Source organism: Numida meleagris, chromosome 2, assembly GCF_002078875.1.
Source record: "Numida meleagris isolate 19003 breed g44 Domestic line chromosome 2, NumMel1.0, whole genome shotgun sequence".
Lineage (NCBI taxonomy): Eukaryota > Metazoa > Chordata > Aves > Galliformes > Numididae > Numida > Numida meleagris.
In genome coordinates, this window is record NC_034410.1 from 45943964 (window position 1) to 45963817 (window position 19854).

At 43.3% G+C, this 19854-nt stretch overlaps 1 long non-coding RNA gene across 2 annotated transcripts; it reads right to left on the reverse strand.

Moving 5' to 3' along the window:
- Window positions 11027-18709, reverse strand: LOC110394278. Of its 2 annotated transcripts, none has more exons than XR_002435511.1 (4): window positions 15500-18709; window positions 13164-13233; window positions 11827-11958; window positions 11027-11134 (listed from the first exon to the last, which is right to left on the reverse strand). It is a non-coding gene; the product is annotated as an uncharacterized LOC110394278 (long non-coding RNA). The 2 variants fall into 2 exon arrangements; XR_002435512.1 differs by having other exon boundaries at window positions 11040-11137.

The window sequence follows — 19854 nt, forward strand, 5'->3', positions numbered from 1 at the left end:
TGCATGGTCAGCTGCAGACTCATTGCACCAGCGGGACTAAGACACTTATTCCTACAAACACTGTGTGTCTTTAGCACAGGCCTTTTCTTTGTAATTATTGGTTGAGATTCAGTTGACTAAATATAGCACCGAGTGCCATTATAGACTGAGGAGTCTACACAAGAGTAGCAGGCAGTGACACTGGAGATTTGGAAGAGCTGTAACCTTCTAGAGAAACCACTGGGGACCATGTAAGTTGTCTAAAATGGCATTAAGCAGAAATGTTTGGAAAATGAACCCTACTCGTTTTTTCTAAATGTATGCAGACAAGTCTGATTTACTGAGCGCTCAAGTTACATTTCTTTCCCTAAAGGACACTGAATAAGTGCAGCTAACTGTATCAATCTTGTCTCACTTAAGTCCACCATGAAAAGAATCTTTGAATGCCATAGGGAGTGGAGTTCATCTATTATGCTGGAAAAGGCTGGTCACTGTTATCATTCTTCCAAAACTCTATGATGTAACTTATCAAACTGAAAATGTCTACAGCTAAGCTACTAAATCAGTTGCCTTTCTTCCTTCCCCAGAAAAGAGAGCTATGGGCACTTCAGTATTATGGTTTATATGACCTACTGAAGCCTTCTGCTTTTGCTCAAGCTGTATTGTCCCTCTCAAGTGCCTGTTTCTACCATCAACAATGACGGGAGCCTTGGGCAGTTGGATGCAGACCTCTGTAGATCAAAGATCTATATCGGGACAGAAGAATTCCTAGCCCTGATATCTGGATGTGTAGGTATAATACATATAGGTGACTATTCTGTCTTTGGTGCTTTTTATAATACTTCAGAAGTTACTAGTCATTATTAGAAATGAAAAAAAGAGCTGCATTTTTGTCCCTATTTATTTCATTTTTCGTAGAATTTCCTTTACTAGCTGGTGGGCAAGAGTGGCCTTCTCAATAGAATGTTTTGCATTTAACTTTAATACAGTATTGAACTGATCCTAAGAACTTTTTAATGTAAAACACAGAACACAGAAAATATTAGCCTGGCCCCAAGTCTGCCTCCAAGCATATCGCCTATCCCGAAGTCCTGAAAGCAACAGTAACACATACTGACTGCAGTCCCAGCGAGGTCAGTTCAGGTGTGGCTCATTTGCTATTAATATTTCACAGCGTTTCTGCTGGACAACATGTGGAGACGCTAAGAAGCACCAGTGTGAATAGCATTGGCTTGGGCAATCAGAGCAGGATGGATGCTGCCGTGCTCATTCACATCCGTCAAAAATCAAACTGCAAGTCTTTGTTTTCTGTTTCCTGGTTTGCACAGCAGTGAAAATAAGCACAAAAGAGAGTGAGTGAGTGCAAAGCAGGTCCATTTATGTTTAAAATACAAGGAGAGATGAATATGAATGACGTTCCCATGCATATTCTTTCTGTTCCTTATTGCAACTAGGGTCAGAACAACACCAGTGTTTCATTTCTTATTCCAGACATTTCAGAAAAATGTAGTCCCAAATTATCATCCAGACTGTGCGCACTACAGTTTGCAAAGCAGGGTGAATACATACCCTTGGGACTGCATGTCATCACAATGTTGAGTTTTCCATAGCAAGAAAAAAAACCACTCTGAATCTAAGAGGTATATGAGTGTTATTTTTAAAACCATTCTTTATATAGAAAATTGCCATGTGCCCGGGGAATGAGCACTTGGCAGGCTCACCACAAAGAGGCCCAGAAAAACTACATCGGGGCTGTGTCAGGTCCCAATGTATGTCCTTTTCTTGAGTAGCTCTAGGAACTCTATTCAGCATCTACACAAATTAACATCACTCGTCCTATCAAGTAAGATGGCATTCGTTTAATATTTCATATATGTACAAACAAACACCACATAAACACAGAGGTAGGTTGATATGCATATCCCTCTCAATATATTCACTACATTCAGTAATAGTACTCGGTAACATCAAGCCAAAGGCAAGAGGACATTCCCTTAAAAATCTGTCACAGCTGAGTTTTTTCCTTATCTTAACATTCCCAGCACCTGGTTAGGATGGTTGTCAGTGCCCTACAAGTACTGAGACAGAGAGCTGTATGGGCAGAGAAGTGTAGCCCTGATGAGTATTAGCTGTGTTAGGCAAAGCATATCGCATATAAACCCGGAGTTACCAGCGGGTGAACTGCAAACCTGCAATGCACTGAGGATAGTCAAGACACACTGCTCTGAAGTGTGTGTCATCCATCCAGCAAAGGTAGAGCTGCATGCTGCATACAAATGGACAGCCTGGAAATGGTATCAGAACAACATGTAAATCACACCTCTTTAACCCGGGTGCCTTGAAATAATGAGGTATGGAAAATAAAGGATAACTTCTCCTTGAAGGCATGAAGGAGAAGAAGCCAGGAGAAAGAGACAGGGCACATTCCTAGAGGCTTCAAATTAACAAAGCACAACAAAAAAAATAAAGCAGCACCAGTCAATGACACATACACACTACGAAGAGAGAACATAAATTTACCTTCGTTAGAATGAAGTAAATCATCATCTGAGTAATTACTATGCTACCAGTGGTTTTCCAGCTGGTAGGGTCAGAGGTTGACAACATGAAACTACAAGACTGTGAGAGTTATTTCAGCTTTGCATCACAAACAGGGAAAATGGAGATGTAGCTGAGGGTGAAATCTGACTTAAAGGACACAGCCTAGTAGCAGCACTGAAGCAATCCCTTCAACATGCCCTGGGTTCCTGCAGCTCTGTCCTGGGTGGGGCTCTGGGCAGGATGGCAGCAGCTCCCACCTCACGCCCTGGCACCAGAGCACAAGGCAGACCCTGGCCCTTCCCAGCCTGCCCCGTCCCGGCTGGCATAGCCTCTGTCCACCCCTTTCCTTCCAAGGGTCACAGTGTTGGCCAGCCACTGTGTGCCCTTGTGTGTGGCAGAAGAAGAATGCCAAAATTACCCCTAGCAAACAGAAGACAGAGTAGCTAGTGTGGTTCTATTCCCAAAACCTTTGGCTTTGGGGGCTTTCCTGTACCTGTTGCAAAGTGGGCTGCAGAAAATGGCCACTCCTGGCATGTTCCTGCAGCACCTCTCTCACCAGCATACTGGCTATCTCACGCTCTGTCCTGCTGGGAAAAGCCTTTCAGGGCCATCTGTGCAATGTTAAACACTTGCTGTCTCTCCAAATTCAAGCAGCCTTCCCACAGGGGCACCCTCTGCAAACAGGTTGGGAGTTCTCATTGAAGGTGGGGATGAAGAGTGCCAACTCCTGTGTGATTGAGGATGGAAGGGCAAAACCAGATGCTACTTGTTTTACCCTTTGGGAGAAGTCTGGTTCCCTAAGGCCCAAGTGTTACATGGGTCATACTAAATATGGGAAACAAAAATAAACTTCTGTGACCAGCCCGTTCATGTTGTTTATTACTCTGTCACCATACTTCACTCCAAAAATGCAACATGAATGCAAATTGCCCTTGCTCTCTCTTGCACTCGCTCCACAGCCTAACCAGCTGCTTCCCTGTATCTTGCAAAGGTCTCTCCTCCCCAGCCTTTCTCCTGCTGCCAAAGACAATACTTCTTCCAGAGATAACTCAAGTTGCAGTGAGAAATTCCTCTCTGCAAGATGTTGGGTTTGGCTTGTCTATGTTGAGAGTGATCACCCTTGAAGTTCCCCTGCCACACCGTTCATGCTATGAACACCAATGTCCAAGCAGAAGGAAGGGAGAGAGGGCAACGATCTTCATTAGTGCTTTTGTTGTCTGGGACACTGGAGTGTAAAGAGCCTGACCTCCAGCTGGGCAGAGCCCGGCCCCACTGACATACCTGTAGGCAGTCAGGTTTGAAGATGGCCAGCACAGGAATTTCCAATTCATTCCTGTTGCGTGGGATCCTTCCTGAACCGTAGGCTCATGATTGTTGTTTTTCTTTTCCTGTTCCCTTTCCTTTTTCTTTCTTTTTCCCTAAACCACAAACTGCAATACAGACCTTTACCAGAAGTCACTAGATCCCAGATGGGAAGGAAAATTATTTGACTGGTGGGACTGAGTGTGATCACACACAGCAGATTTTCTTGCCACTCCTTTATGCTTGAATCCAGGCCTGAAGTACATCGTCCTACACTAGCAGGCAGATGGGATGCTTAGCTGGTAGCACCAGAGGCATGTCTCATTGAAGGCTATCTGCACTGGGAATAAGCAAGCCCAGACTGTAATGGTCCATGGAGAAGATTACCCCATAAAAATAGCACCTGGGACACCACGGCTTCAGCTTCTTGCTTAACTGTGGACAAGGCAATAGTCCAATACTATTCCAATACTTCATCCAATAGTACTGGAGCTATCAGGGATTTAATACTGTGGTGGGACAGCCTAGAAAAGCAGACTGGAACACGGACATTTTTTCAGTGTTTAGTTAGCAGGATTTTACCACATTGTTCTGAGTTTAAATAGCCCAAGATAAAATTATTCCCTGGCTCCTACCCATCATCCTACACAGCAGCTCTTGGACTGCTGTAGACTGACTTCCTCTGGAGATGTGTACGGTCCCGTGGCCTCTAGAGGCTACTGTCATATGGACCATTAGTACAAATGGCAGGCAAACCTGCTTCTCTGACATCCTGAAAAAAACTCCCAGGAAAGGAGAAGCCGTTTAATTCCCATACTAGGCAGTAAATGAAATTTTCCACAGCCTTTCTTAGAAGAGCCAAAGGTCTCGTGTTCCCAAAACAGAAGAGAGATTTTTTCATGAAGACTACCAAGACCATCTCTATGCTCCTTTTTTCCCAGGTCACAGTGCTCTAGATTCGCTTCTCCAAAATCCCAGAGGCCTTTATTTTGGCTTGTATGACACTAGTAAAGATGGCAAAAATACAGTTTGCCTCTCTGTATAAAGCCCCCTCCTTCCCTCCTCAAAAAAAAAAGCAAAACACATCAGCTGCTTATGATCAGATGCTGAAGTAGTCAGGTGGTCCCTCCTTGGACAGCACTGCGCTTACCCCAGTCTTCTGTTACACAAAAGTTGCTAACTGAGAAGGAAAATATACAATGTCTTGAGTTTCAGGAGCTCTTCAAGAAGCCTCAGTGCCCCAGTTAACCCCCTCACAGATTTAGCACGCTTGTCACATTTAATGCTAGCAATTAATGAAACAATCTGCAGCAGGCCAGAGGCATCAGAGCAGTGTCCTGCCCACAGTGCAGCCTCTGCGGTGAGCTCCTCTGCCTGCCAGGTCCAGACAGGGATGGCAATCTTTGCTTTCACCCCCATAGAGTGGTTCTCTGTCTGGAATAAGCCAGCTTCCCATGATCTGAACCCCTTTTAAGCAGCACCACTGTGGTTCTGGTCTCAGTCCAGCCAGGACAGTCCTGAGAGGCAGATGGAGCAGCACCTCCAGTGCTCTTGTAGCCTTCAAGCCTCTCCATGGAAGGTGAAGGCTCAGTGTCTGCTTAGTGGAAACCCAAACACAGACTAGATAAGTGCCTCCCCCACTGTCTTGGGAGCAAGGGGAGGAAGAACTGTCAGTGCTAATGAGGCTCAGAGCAGGTGATGCAATTATCATCTGAGAACATGAGTAGGATGAGACAGATGTTGCTTTCAGGGTTCATTGCTTTATTAGAGACACCTGCTAACCAGTTTGCATGATACCCCCCCAGCCACACCAGATACAGCCTGTCATAAAATGAGCTGGTACGACTCAAACCAAAACCCTCTGGGCAATATCAAAGCGATCCTCAAGGCTGTCCTTACACAGTGGGATTCCCAGCAGGAGTTGAAAATGAGACCATAAATCACTTTTAAATAAAACAGATATGCTCCTTTTGCTTCATGAGACTCTGTCTCCAAGCTTGTACATCATTGCAAGCCCCTTCTTTCCAAACCAGAGTTCTCCTCTCCTCAGCCATGTGGCTTTGCAGCAAGCCCAGCACCTCCTCAGCCCACGCCCAGCCCCTCTGGATGCAATGCTGGATCTCACACCTTCTGCATGGCCAGGGCTGCATGAAGTCTCTAGTCAGGACACAGGGACAGCCTCTGTTACTGCTGGTAAATGTTTAAGGCAGAGACTCAACTTTGCATGGAGCTGTGGAGGAACAAGGACTCCATGCTGATCTGCACACTAGGGATGTGCTGGCTAACCTCAGTCTGGAGGCTGCTGTAAGAAGTGTGTCTCAGCTGATGTTTGTCTGATTGGATCCAAGAAGTGCTAGTGATCTGCAGTCAGAATGGTACAGGGAGACCTGGGGTGCAGAAAAACAACCCTTGTGTGAAATCACAGACGGGCACCGGTTGTAAAGCCCTACATGACAGATCATCACTCAACAAATTTGGGGACCTGACTTTGGACTGTGGCAGATGAAGGGAATCAGGTAGACCTTGTGGAGCAAGTCCAAGTGCAATGCCATAATAACAACTGGACTTCATTTGTGCTTGGATCCACCTTTGTTCACGCTACTGGGAGCTGAGAACAAATGAGCAATGTGGATAAAAATCCATTAAAGTAATTTATGGCTGCAAAGCACTTTGAGAACCTTGTACCCAAGGTAGTGCTGGACCCCAAAGCATGACCTCAACAAAGATGTCTGGCAGCAGCAACAAGCGCTTTGTAGATCACCACAGACTGAATTACTGCAACTCCAAAGTCATAGACACAGGCATAAAATCACACCTGTGAGGTGCATTATTCCTGCTCTTGGGCTGGGCTGTGGGGAGCAGCCAAGACCTTCCTCAAAGGAGGCAAAGGAAGCTCACAGTATCAACACACACAAAAGAAATCTCTTCTTCACCACTAGCTCAACTTGGCAAGAGAAAATTACTCTTCTTATCAGAAGAGTTCATTCATTTAAATATTCCTTGGGTAATTAACACTGAGCACCAGCAGAGTGGGTGTTCCCTGAAGAGTAAAACATTTATTACTCTTTTTGCCTTCCTGAAAGACTGAGATGAAAGGAAGGTTAGGAGGAGTCTTTTCTGGGTTGTCTTATTTCTCTTTTGTCTTTCACATTGGTTCCAGGAATGGAAAGTCATTAATCACCTATTGAGACAGCAGATAAGAGTTGCCTTGGGGTTAGCACGGATTGGAAAAGATCATTTAAGAATGGCAGTTAATTGAAATGAGTGAGATGAGGACAGACTCTTTATGCAGAACTAAGTAGCAGGTGATAGGTAGCAGATTTGGATTGGTATTAAGAAAAATTGAGTGAGGAATGCTAGCTGACAAGAAGGAAAAGTAAAAACTGAGTTATGAGAAGAAAAAAACGAGAAAGAAATGGAGAAAAATGCTTACGGTGATAATCCCAGTTTATTTATAGCTTTAAATTATTCAAGTGGAAACCTCTGGCTCTGCCTCTCCTCCTAACTGCGTTAGCCATGTCGGCACTGCACAGACAAAGCAGTATCAGCCAAACATCAGCCACTTTGAGGCTGCAGAAGAAGGATGCTTCAGACAGTAATTGCATTATATATCTCTGTGACAAAGTTTTCTCTCTCCGCTAGACTCTGGAGTCAGCGCAGATATATGCCCTGGACTGCTGCAGCTGCAGGATTGCACGAGCTCTCATCGTGTGTTTGCTGGCTTTGTGCATCCTGTCTCCCTACCACACAGCAACATTATGCCTGTATAGTTTCCTGCTTACCTTTTTCGATGTGAAAATCCACTGTTTGTGTAAACAAATGTGTTTTCAAACCATTTTTTGATTTCACAGGGATGCCATCCTTTTGATGATGCGTGCTGGCATTAAGGGCATACTGTGTATGACAGAGAGCATCAGAGACTCCTCTGCCTTAGCACTATGCTTTTCTAGCAACTTGCTGCTCACATGAAATCCACCCAGGCCTTCTGGTACTCACTACCCCCCTCCACCACATTCCTCACAAACCGATGTGTGAAGGAAACACCAGGAAGTTCCCACTTCCACGCTGTTCTCTCAGATAGGATGCAGACTCGTATTGCTGATGTACAGAGGCAGGCAATGCCACCAGGACACCTTCCAGTTCTGACTCTTTGCTGAAGTAGCTTTTCCCAAAAGCCGAGGAAATGGCCTGTTTTGAAGAGCTAACACAGCGCAATAAAATGGTCAGGGCAACGAGGGTAGAGCACTGGTGTTCTGCAGTAAAAAGCCTGAATTCTTTGGAGTCTCTGGGAGGTACGATTTGCCCAACACACAACTCTTTCCACACAATCAGTTTCCACATGGGTTACTTCTACCTCTTTGTTAAGCTTGCTACATCCTCTGCTCAAGAAATCTGTTACTGGACACCCATGCAAACAGTTTCCCTGTGGCACATTTGAAGCTGGAGTTTCGTCAAGGTAAACAAAATCTCAAAGCAAATGCTTCAGTGTTTACATGTTGCAGTCTCTGTAGGAGAGATGGCATTAGGAAAACTCTACCTCCTTCAGCAGCAATGGCAACAAGTGCTGCTTCTTAAATACCCAGGCCTTGTAGCGACACAGCAGGGCTGTAGCATGTTGAGGTCTGTAGGCAGGGTCTGCCAAGCTCCACAATGGAGCCTATTTGGATTTTCAGCTGAGGTCCATGTGCAACAGGCAGAAATCCCACCAGAGAGCAGGCAGGATCCCAGTTTGCCACCTGAGCAGCTGTCAAAACAAGCTTTCGTCTCTGAGGAAAACTGAGGAAGGGAAGGATTTCCAGAAGGAAAAATTAATTAAATTTACTGATAATATCAGCTGGCTACAAATTGTTAATCTGTGGGAGAGGGAAGGAAACAGGAGTGAATTTCATTTCAGAGACAACCGTACGTTCAGAAGTTGGAATTTCTCTCCTGCTTGTCACAGAACAACTCGCAGTCTTTACAGCAGGGCATTGGTACCCAGCATTGTTTTCAGCCTCTCTGTGCCCAGAACACGCGTTTCCTGGTGAATCCTGATACCAAGCCACTGAAGGTCAGGGCCTTTTGGAAAATATACCATGGAACAGACTTTCCCAACTGGTGGTCTCCAGATAAATCAGCAGCCTCTTAGCATCACTCCCCCTTGCACCTTCCTCTGAAACAAACTGCTCTGAAAGGACACCCTTTGCTTTGCAATAGATGGCAAAATACATAAAAGTGTTTACCTCCTGGAGCTGGCAACTGCTCCCTTTGCCACATGTGTGGAGCATCCAGTTGTGATTCTTTTCATTCCTGCTGAATAAAAGGCCAATTGTAATATATCTCTGATGCCTTCTAATCGAAGTTCAAGATTTGGTACAATAATTTCCTTGCATAAATACTCAGTTCAGCAGCTACCCGGAGCACATGGAGCCAGGTTGATCTAAAGCATCAATCTTGCGGAAATTGGCGAAGTTCATAATAAGCTCTCAATCACATTTGCAGTCCAAGATTAACACCATGTCTGCATGGCTTGGCTCAGTCTAAGTCCTGAAGGACCAATAACACCCAGAGCAGCTGTGATTAAAGTTCACACACTGGGCTGTCATTTAGTGGACATTAAACTAATTACAGTGCTGCTGGCTTCAGAGAAAAATGATTCTGCTATCATAAAAGATACCAGTGCTGTTGCAGTGGCATCTGTTCAAAATAAATCTTAAAGAAACTAAAGGTTAAGGTAGCAACTTCATTCAGGCTGGAAACTTGAAACTAGCCCTGCTGCAGCAGGGCAGATTCAGCTTTCAGAAAACAATGCTTCCTCCAGTTACACTGGCACACTCCACTCTCTTCTCATGCGCTACTACTGTGCAGTATATGAGGCATGACTCACGATACATCACAACACATGATAGCTAGGGAAAATTGAAGCTCTGAAAACTGAGATTAAAGGAGGAAAGTCACAAGAATAAATAATACTATAGAGAGATAGGGCCATGGCATACAAATTAAATGTCTCAGAGCCGGTTTTGGCCTGTCATGTAGCCCTTGGTAATGGGCTATGGACACACTTTATCTTCCTAACATCCTATAGCAAGTGTGAGATGATAATTAAAAAAAGTGAAGCATGAGGCTATCTGCTACCAAGTCAAGGTGTGCTGGTAACTGAGGGTCAGAGATTTGCGTATTCCCCAGCACAGCCTTGTTGTCAGTCCCTGGTTAGCTGGAATAATAATAATGGTAGGCAACAGTACCTCAGTGGTGTAACTAAGTGCAGAGCACTCTTGAGCAGCTACCAAAGGAAAACTCAAGGGTAAAATGCTGGAAATGCACCTCATGGCTCTGCAGCATTTAACACCTCTGCTGAACCAGGAGATACAGCTGAATTGGAAGTCATGATGGAGGAGAAAGAGAAAGGTGCAGAAAAACTTGCACTAGTTGTACCCACAGTTAAATGAGCTGAGACTGTAATATCTATGATGTTTCGTTCAATATCTACATCAGTGACCTGGATGAAGGGATAGAACGTACCCTCAGCAACTTTGCTGTTGATGTAAAGATGGGAGGAGTGGTTGACACACCAGAAGGCTGTGGTGCCATTCAGTGAGACTTGGGCAGGCTGGAGAGTTGGGCAGATGGAATCTGATGAGGTTCAACAAGGGCAAGTGTAGGGTCCTATACCTGGAGAGGAACAGCTGCATGCATCAGTACAGGTTAGGGGCTGATCTACTGGAAAGAAGCTGTGTGGAGAAGGACCTAGGAGCCCTGGTGGACAGCAGAGTGACCATGAGCCAGCAGTGTGCCCTTGTGGCCAAGGAGGCCAGTGGTATCCTGGGGTGCGTTAAAAAGAGCATGACCAGCAGGTCAATGGAGGTGATCTTCCCCCGATATTCTGTCCTGGAGAGGATACATCAGGAGTGCTGTGTCCAGTTCTAGATACCTCAGTTCAGAAGAGACAGGGAACTACTGGAGAGAGTTCAGTGGAGGGCCACAAAGGTGATGAGAGGCCTGGAGCATCTCCCTCATGAAGAAAGGTTGAGTGACCTGGGACTGTTCAGCCTGAAGAAGAGAGGACTAGGAGGAGATCTTACCACTGTTTACAAATACCTAGAGTGCAGGAGTCAAATGGATGGGGCCAGGTTCTTTTCAGTGATGTGCAGCAACAGAACAAGAGGCAATGGGCACAAACTGGAATTCAAACATGAAATTCCATACAAACATGAGGAAGAACTTCCTTACTGTGAGGGTGACAGAATACTGGAACAGGACGTCCAGGGAGGTTGTGGAGTCTCCTTCTCTGGAAATATTCAAGACTCACCCAGATGCTTTCATGTGCAACCTACTGAAGAGAGCCTGCTTTAGCAGAGTGGTTTGAAAAGATCATCCCTAAAGGTCCCTTCCAACCCCTATGATTCTTTGATGCTGTCTACCAGCACTTCTGATCCAGAGTGCATCCAGGTACGTCCTGACTCCATCCAGCTTACCTAACCCTGCCTGCAGCTAGGAGGAGCTTCCACTTCTCCCCAAAACTCCCCATCTTTCCCAGAGCCTTTTCCCCAGCACCTCTCCCAAAACTCTTCTCAAGGGCTGTCAGTTATCCTCCCGCACATCCCTATTCCTCACAGCCCAAAGCAATAGCTCTCTGGCAATGCCTACTTCGCCAGAAGTACTTGCAGCCCCATGCAGCCTCAACCTCAGCTCAACTCTGGGAAGGGCAGTGGGGACAACAGCTGTAGTCTGGCTTTGCCGTTGTAGTCATGCATTAGAGACAGTTGTGGTACAAGTGTAAGAAGTGCATTCCTACCGATTTATTATTATTATTTACTTTCTAGTCTGACTTGTGAGAGGTTTGCTTGTAGTTTATGATATGAATGTCATATTTAGTCTTTTATACTGCTAGATGATTCTAGGTGCTGCTTACAACTAATAAATACATTTCTGATAACTTTGTTTTGGTTTAAGGAAAAGATTGATCCTTCCAGTATGGATATCTGTACAAATGCACAAGCAGAGCAGATCACACTTCACTACCTTTGCTGCTTCCTTTGAGAGCCCAAGAGATTGCTAGTCTGGCAGCCAGGAGGAAAACAAGGAAGAGATGAGGAAGATATCAGTGAGCAAAGAGAAAGAAGTCCTCTAAAATGTCTTGCTGCTGCGCTGAATCTGTAGATAAACACACATACGTACATCAGTTATCGTTCATTTTTTTTATCAAATTGGCTCTCTCAGTAGTAAGATGCAGCGGCTGACATTATAAAAGAGTGGATGGTTTCAAATTAAATTAAAAGAAGGCAATAGCTTCATAATGGCTTTCCCAGACCATGGGTGCCCTTCCAGCAAAAGATAATCTGATGTAATTATAAGTTCCATTAAGCTTTCACACCCAAATTGCCACAAAACTGCAAGCATAAATTCATGCGACTCATGTATTATTTGTCATCCATAGGCATACTAGCCTTGCACAGGGCATGCCATCTGCCCTTTTGTTCTGTGTCACTTTCAGTAGTCAGAAGCAAATCACTGAAACACTTGTTAGCAATGCTGGGATGTAGGTGCACTGGGAAATCATCTGGTATTGGCACACCCACACATCCTCCCACCTGACAGACATCTTTTGTTGAATCAATACCACCAAAAAGACTGTGTCTTTCACTGTGTAAACAGCACTTAATCAGTACCCATGAAACAACTGGGCACTAGCAGTAGCCACCGTCTTTCCTGAAGATAGAAATCCCAGAGGAATCCCAGAGGAATCCCAAAGGAGTAAATTAAATGTGTAGACTCCATCCTTATTTTAAATAATGGCCTTAATCTCCAGTGAATTGAACCCCTGTGGCACTGGATGGTTTGTGTGGGTAGAAAGGTCCAGCTGCCAGGATGGAAGTTGCACTGATCCTAGTCTCACTTCCATGAAAGTCAGCTGAGGCCTCCCCATGAGAATGCTATTCAGCCACCCACTGTCGGCATTCTAGAGTTGGAAAGAATTAAGGAGCAGGTTAAACAGGATGGGTTAAGAGTAAATTTTAAATACATGATGGAGGATGGAGAGAAAGAAGCAAGAGGAGGTGATGCATTTGGGAGAAAACTTGACACTTTGAGATAATGAGAGACATTTGCACACACACAAAAAACATAATTAGTGACAATTACATGAACGTTTTAAGTTGAATGCATATGTTCTCCTTAAGGCAAAACATTCTGGATCTGGTGAAGTGCATGTATACCTTTCTCAGGAGATCCTACAGCCAGAGTGAGAGTGACACTATATTTAACCATCAGAGCTAACACTGATGCTGAGTTTTCAGCTCACTACTAGACAAACACATCTCATTTGTTTGGAAAGATGTAACAAAAGGTACTTTACTCACATGAGACTTGCAAAGTCCTTCCAACCACCACCAGCAAGAAGTCTGTCAGATAGCAAATCTGATTTCACTCCTGGAAGAGAATATAAATTTGGTTCAAAATCTTTATTGTACAGTTGTTTGCTCCACAAAGTATTCAGCTTGGTGCTACCCACCCAGAAATAGCACTGTTTCCAATAAAACACGATGAAAAATGGTGGCTGGGGGAAATCAATAGGCAGGGGAGAGATCTTCCTATGAGAAATGCTCCTGGTGAGGCTGGACAGCCCTGTGTGAATTTGAACATGCTCTGCAAAAGCACCCACAGGTGCAAGCTCTATCCCAGACTGATGAACAGAGACAATTTTTTCTAAGACAGGGAAAACACAAACCTACAGATCAGGATAGCTGCATCCTGAAGCACAATGAAAAGGTTTTGAGGTATATAGAGTTTCCACGCAGCACAAAAGAAAATTCAGTGGGATGCTGTAGGGATTTCAAAAAAGATACCAGGATACATTTTGAAAAAAAGGAGTATGTGGCCCACTGTAAGGGAGATTGTGTTGGAGATAGTGTTACTCATGCAGGCAACACAGGGAAGACGAACATGAGCTGCAGAACTTCCTGCAATTTAGGTGCTGAAAAAAAAACCTGCTGCTGGAAAAGGCATCAAAAATGATACTGGAGATGTTAAAAACAACTCCCAGTCTTTCAGAAGCTCACTGAAACAATAGTTTTGGAGTAGTCTGCTCCTCTAGTGTTATTACTTTCAGAGAGCAAGCCCAAGGTCAGTGACAGGTTCATTCTTCCAAGACAGACAAAATAAAGCACCAAGGACTTGAAGATGAATGAAGAAAATTCAGACCAGAAATAAAACCCACATTTTGAGAAGTAAGTAAGGGTATCTGGCCAGTTGGACGAGATGCTAGAAGAATGGCAGAATTTCCATCTGGGAAAGTGATGACTGAGAAAATGTCCCCCCAGTACCAAAAATTCTAGCTTCAAGACAGAAGTAACCCCACAAAACTAGGGGGAATAGAAGGGATATGTGGGAGATGGTATAAGGGTTGCTTCTGAAGCTGAACTTGAACTCTCTGAACTGTTGTTGAAAATCACCCTTAACCTGAAATACAAAGTGGGAGTGAATCACTCTAAGTCTTTGAGAGATCTTTCATTAGAAGTATCCTTGCACTAAGTTATTGAGCGCACTTCAGAGAAACAAAAATGAGCAATTGTGTTATCCAGGAACAAGGAGAGGAAATGCTTTTAAGCCTTAAAATGGCACCTTTTCAAAAAGTGTTGCCCAAGTGTTAGTCAGAGATTTCAGTGTTCTAATCACAGTTAATTTCAACCTCAAAAACCGCTGTTAGTCAGCCAGCCACTGTGAAGCAGAGGGAAGATCTTGATGTCACACGAGTATCAATGCAGAGCAGCCCTAACAAAGCCAGAAGAGCCACAGTAGTGCAAAATACATGGGAAGGCATGACACTGGGGATTGTACCCATGCCAATATAACTGGCACAAAGGCAAAGAGCAGTGAGAAACATCCCTGTCTGTGAAGACAGACACCTGCTCAGCCAGCTCTGGAGTAGGCAAAGGGCTTAGACAAACCCAGCTCTAGTAGATGGCGGGCAGCATCAAACACCAGAAAAAGAAGCATGGAAGTAAAGTACCAGGAACCAATCCAATAGGCACTTGCACCCTGAGGAACTGGTTTTATTCAGAAAAGACGGAGAGGTTAAGTAGGTTCCCTCTATGGCCAGCCCCATGACCACCCATGGAGGTGTAACCACCATTTCAGAGTCCCAGGTGCTGACCTGGGCAGATGTGGGCCTACAGCAGCACAGGGAACAAGGGGAATAGAATTTCCCGTGGGTCAGGTGTATGCATGTCTTTCTGTTGCTGCTACTATGTGTGCCCTGACTAACCCAAGCACAGGTGAGATTAATATTTGAATTGTATATTGTATATTAATTTTGCAGTTACATTTTACAACCCCAGTGTGACCAATGATGACACAGAAAAGCTGATCCACTTTTCTGAAAAGAGTGGTCAGGCGCTGGAATGGGCTGCCCAGGGAGGTGGTTGAGTCACCGTCCCTGGAGGTGTTCAAGAAACATTTAGATATAGTGTTGAGAGACATGGTTTAGTGGCGTTATTGGTGGTAGGTGGATGGTTGGACTGGATGATCCTGTAGGTCTTTTCCAACCTAGCTAATTCTATGATTAGAACAGAGCTAACCACAGACTTAATATTTTAGCTTTAGGAGATAAGAGTGAGGAAGTACTGGCCAGAGAGAAATTTGCAGCTGAGGGGTAAGATGGAGATTGAAACAAAAAAATTACACCATGAAGTCCCACCTCTTTCTTTAAGCTGGACAGCCCCAGTACATACTCATCAGTCACATGTGTTTATATGTCCCTGGTGAGAGCAGAAGACATGCTGTAGTGTGTCTGCTGGAAATGACAGAGAACATTCCTAATGAGTGCTTTGGAAACAGATTTTCCCTTCTGCTACAGAACTACGTAATCTTTTATCGTGATCCTGGGAATTATCCTTTTTCCAGTACCCCATTTAACTTTGTTGTTGATGTCATGGAAAAAAAGCAGTCAGTTGTTTACTGGAGCATTCGATTTCTTATCAGCAGATCTGACTATGAATAATTATACCACATACTAATACCATAGTAAGCCAGTTAATGGGCTACAGATGCCTAACAAATAACAGGATGGGAGAATAAAGGGCAGATTGGCAGGAGGTTGTTTGCCTCTGCGAGGGTTGAATTATAGAACTGGCTAGGCTTCAAAACTATGAATCATTAAGAACATGCACACAGCAGTTTTACATCACTGAGCTCTATTGACTGTAGAGGAGCTAATATCGATCTACGAAACATATGGGAGTGGGGAAGCAGGTCCCACATAGTTAAAAACGTATTTTAATGTCTGTCCTTTGAATTGTGTTGGTTCCCTCAAACACCCACACGTTTCTGACATCATGACCAGACCTTTATCCAAAACTTTTGAAATGATAGCTGTTTCCTTTCAGGGTCGCGGTGGCAGAAATCTTAGAAGCATGACTAAAAAAGATGATTGTGAGTTGCCATACTTACCATTTCTCCTATCTGCCTTACCACAATAGCTCAGTATGCAATGCCAATACTGGTGTTCATATTCAGAATTAACTCATCTTTTCTTAGCAGCTATGATTTATCTTCATTTGTGCAAATGGGATGAAAATACAGCCTCCTGGGTCTGTGGACATGACCATTGTTAAGTAAATTAGCAGCAAGAAGTCAGAAGAATGAGCATCACTGACCATGAAGTTGTGCTGATCCCAGGGAAGGGAAATCTATGGTTGTTTTTCTACCCATAAGTTAACTTCATGGCACTTAGAGACCCTGGACTAACATCAATCAAACCATGTCCATATGGGTTTTCACACATGTATACAATTATATATTTGCATATAAATGACACAAACGATTTGCATGAAAGCATACAGTATGCAAACAGTGAATTTGGGACCTTAAATGTAACATTATTTTTCTCAAGGTGCTTAATTAATGCTACTGTCCATACATGCTTTATAAAATATTTCCATCTGTGATTCAATTTAACATTTACTTGACTTTGATCGCTGGGTCACAGCACAGTTTCCTATGCCCGGTGACCTGTTGCTAACATCCTCTCACTTTGTTCTTCTAGATATTGCAGTCACACACCTGTCATGGTGAGCCCAATCATGGGGCTGGAAATAATGGAAGATGAACACAACCTTCTTTTTTCAGTCCAACAAGCAGGCGCATATCCACAAACACTTCACAATCCTGACAAACCCCAGTAATAATAATCAGACCTGCAGCCTCTTGAAATACAGAAAAGAGCCTCTCTGCAGGGTAGGTTTACACGAAATACAAGACATTCTTCAATTCAGGAGCTGTTTTCCCATCTCTCCACTGTAAAGAGGCAGAGAGTCTGCAATAAGCATCTGTTTCAAAGCAAAGTCTGTTTGCAATATGACCTCCATACCTTGTGGGCTGTGTACCCGTAAACAAGCCTGATGGAAATCTATCATTTCAGGTTTGGCTACTGAAAAAAAAAGTGTGATTTAATTCTCAATTCTTTATGAAGCTGATGAACAAGGCACACAGCTCTTCCATTTCTCCCATTAATACAACTTGCCTCATGGAATATCTGAGCTCTGGCCCTATGTGATCCTTTTCCTTTGCATTTATGTAAGAGAAAGAAAGGGAAACCAAAGGAAATTAAAGGAGCAAGGAAGATAAAAAACGTCTCAAATGACTAAGACACTTAAAACATTCAAAGCCAACAACTCACCGTGAAGCACCCAGGTCTCCAGTTCCCCAGACCCTTGCAGGGAGCCAAATTCCATTCCTTACATTATTGTCTGCCTCTCCTTTGGATAAAGTACATTCTCAGTGGTTTAAAGTGATGAAGGACACACAAATATTTGCTCTGAGATTGACTTTGACATGCAAGATCTCAAGGATGGATCAGTTTAGCTGACAGGCTGCATGCTCTTTGCACAAACATTTGGCCATTTTGAATGTGATCACTTTAAGTCACTCGATCACAATCAAACTTTAGGTCAAATTGCATCCGTTAAAGTGTTTTGGGAAATAGATGAGATCACTGGCCAAATAAATTAGTGCAGAATATATTAGATATTTCCAATGCATCTATGTGCTGTCCAGAAACGATTTCACTGTAAAGAGGAGAGTGTGATCTAATGCAAGAGGACTGGGTATGGAAAAAGATTTCATTTAATATCAAGTATATTTAAAACGACTATTTTATTACACACTTCTAAATGAAATACAATTTCTGTGACTGTATTTGACCTCCACCTGCATAAATGAGAAGAAAATCTGGCTTACAGTGCAAAGGATAAAAAAATAAATAGAAAATCTTATTTCCTTCCCATAAGCTGTAAATACTTGAATCTTAAGGAAACTTGGCAGCTTCCAAAGACTGAAGGTTATTTGTGGTACTTACACAACAATCACATTCACATTTTTTGGTTTATGATTTATTTTTCACTCCTCTTATTCAAAACCAATTTGATTAAAAGCAGTCTTTGGTCTAGTGGAAATTCTCTTATTTCGCTTCTAATAATCCTTACTATAATCAAGTAACTGTTCTCCCTTTGAATTCCACATTCTCCAGCTCAGATGAAATTCTGGTAAAGCTTTCAGACTGACCCTTCCCAGGCACTGTGGTTATTGGATCTAAAACACTGCCCTGTGTTGTTCCTCACTTTAATGGGTCTTGCACCTGCTGGACCTTGAGTAAACACTGGAAAAAGTCAAGCAAGGCCAATAGGAAAAGGAAACTTGTTCTGCCTGGGACCGAGTTATCTTCTGCCATGGCCAGTGGGCTCACTGGAAGGCAAGAACTGACCCGCAGGAATGGAAGGCAGAAACCAGAAGAGAGTAGACCTTCCCTGTTCTGTAACACAAGGTAATGCAGTACTAAAATAATCACTTAAATGACCTCTTAAATAGAGATGGGCAAAACCCACTTTTAAAGGGGTACCAGATTTTTATCTGACATGAAAAACCAAGTGCTTCAGTGATCATAAAGATATGGGGAAAATAAAAAACAAGGAAAGACCCTTGCTCTGCTTTGTCTGATCACTGGACACCTCAGTCAGGCTGCTGCATTTTAAGTCTCATATTGCTCACTGTCAGTCAATTTATTCAATGCTGTTTCAAGTAATACAGTCAAGGGAAATAATATATTCCCAGTGACCCTTTTCACACTGACCCTGCACTCTACTTAGAGCTGGGATTTCAGGGTTCCTCATTCCTTGTCTAAATACAGAGCTAATTACCTTGGACAGATGACAGACCACATTACTCAGAGCAACACTAGCAAACCTAGCAAATTAACTGAGTCTCACTTAACTTCACAGTCCCCATTTCAATGAGACATTAAATGGAAAAGTTTCTTCAGATTTGTAATTGTGTGGTCCATCCCCACCACCCAAAAGGATCTGGCCCAAGAAGGGGGCTACAGAATGGAGACTGTGATCAGTATAATCAAATTTACAGGAGCAGAGGCTATTATGTTAGCTTCTCAGTGGGAGACTTTGGTTACCTGTACTATTTTTCTCTAATAGCAATAAATATGTGGAATTGGAATAGAGATCTGATGATAGGAATAGAACTGAAAATAGAACCCTATACAGTAAATATTCAAGCGCCATTATCCATAATAGAAGCTGATGCATTGCTGCTATTTGAATTAATGACCAAAAAACCCTGAAGCTGATCCCCCAAGGAAAAAGAAGTTTCTTAAGTCAAGCAAGGAAATCACCAGGAAATTCTGTCTCTCCATGGCCTCATTTTAAGACTCAAACTGCTTCAAAATGTTAATAGGATAAGTATTCATTTTTTTCCTTCCTCTACCATCTATTTTTTCTATTTTTACCTTCCTAGTTATCATTGCCATAATATAGGCTCATTAAATTGTGCATTGGGTCCAATTTGGAATGCCTAATAAGAAATCCTCATTTGCTCATGCATCCTTGTTAAGCCCAATGGGACTATTTGTGTATGGACTGTTCACATAATTAAGGGTTGTGCTACAAGATGTGGGGCTAACTTAGTGACATGCTTTGTGTACTCAGTAATTTCTATTAACATATTTATTAACCAAGTCAATACATCTAGATGTATAAGAATTGTTAT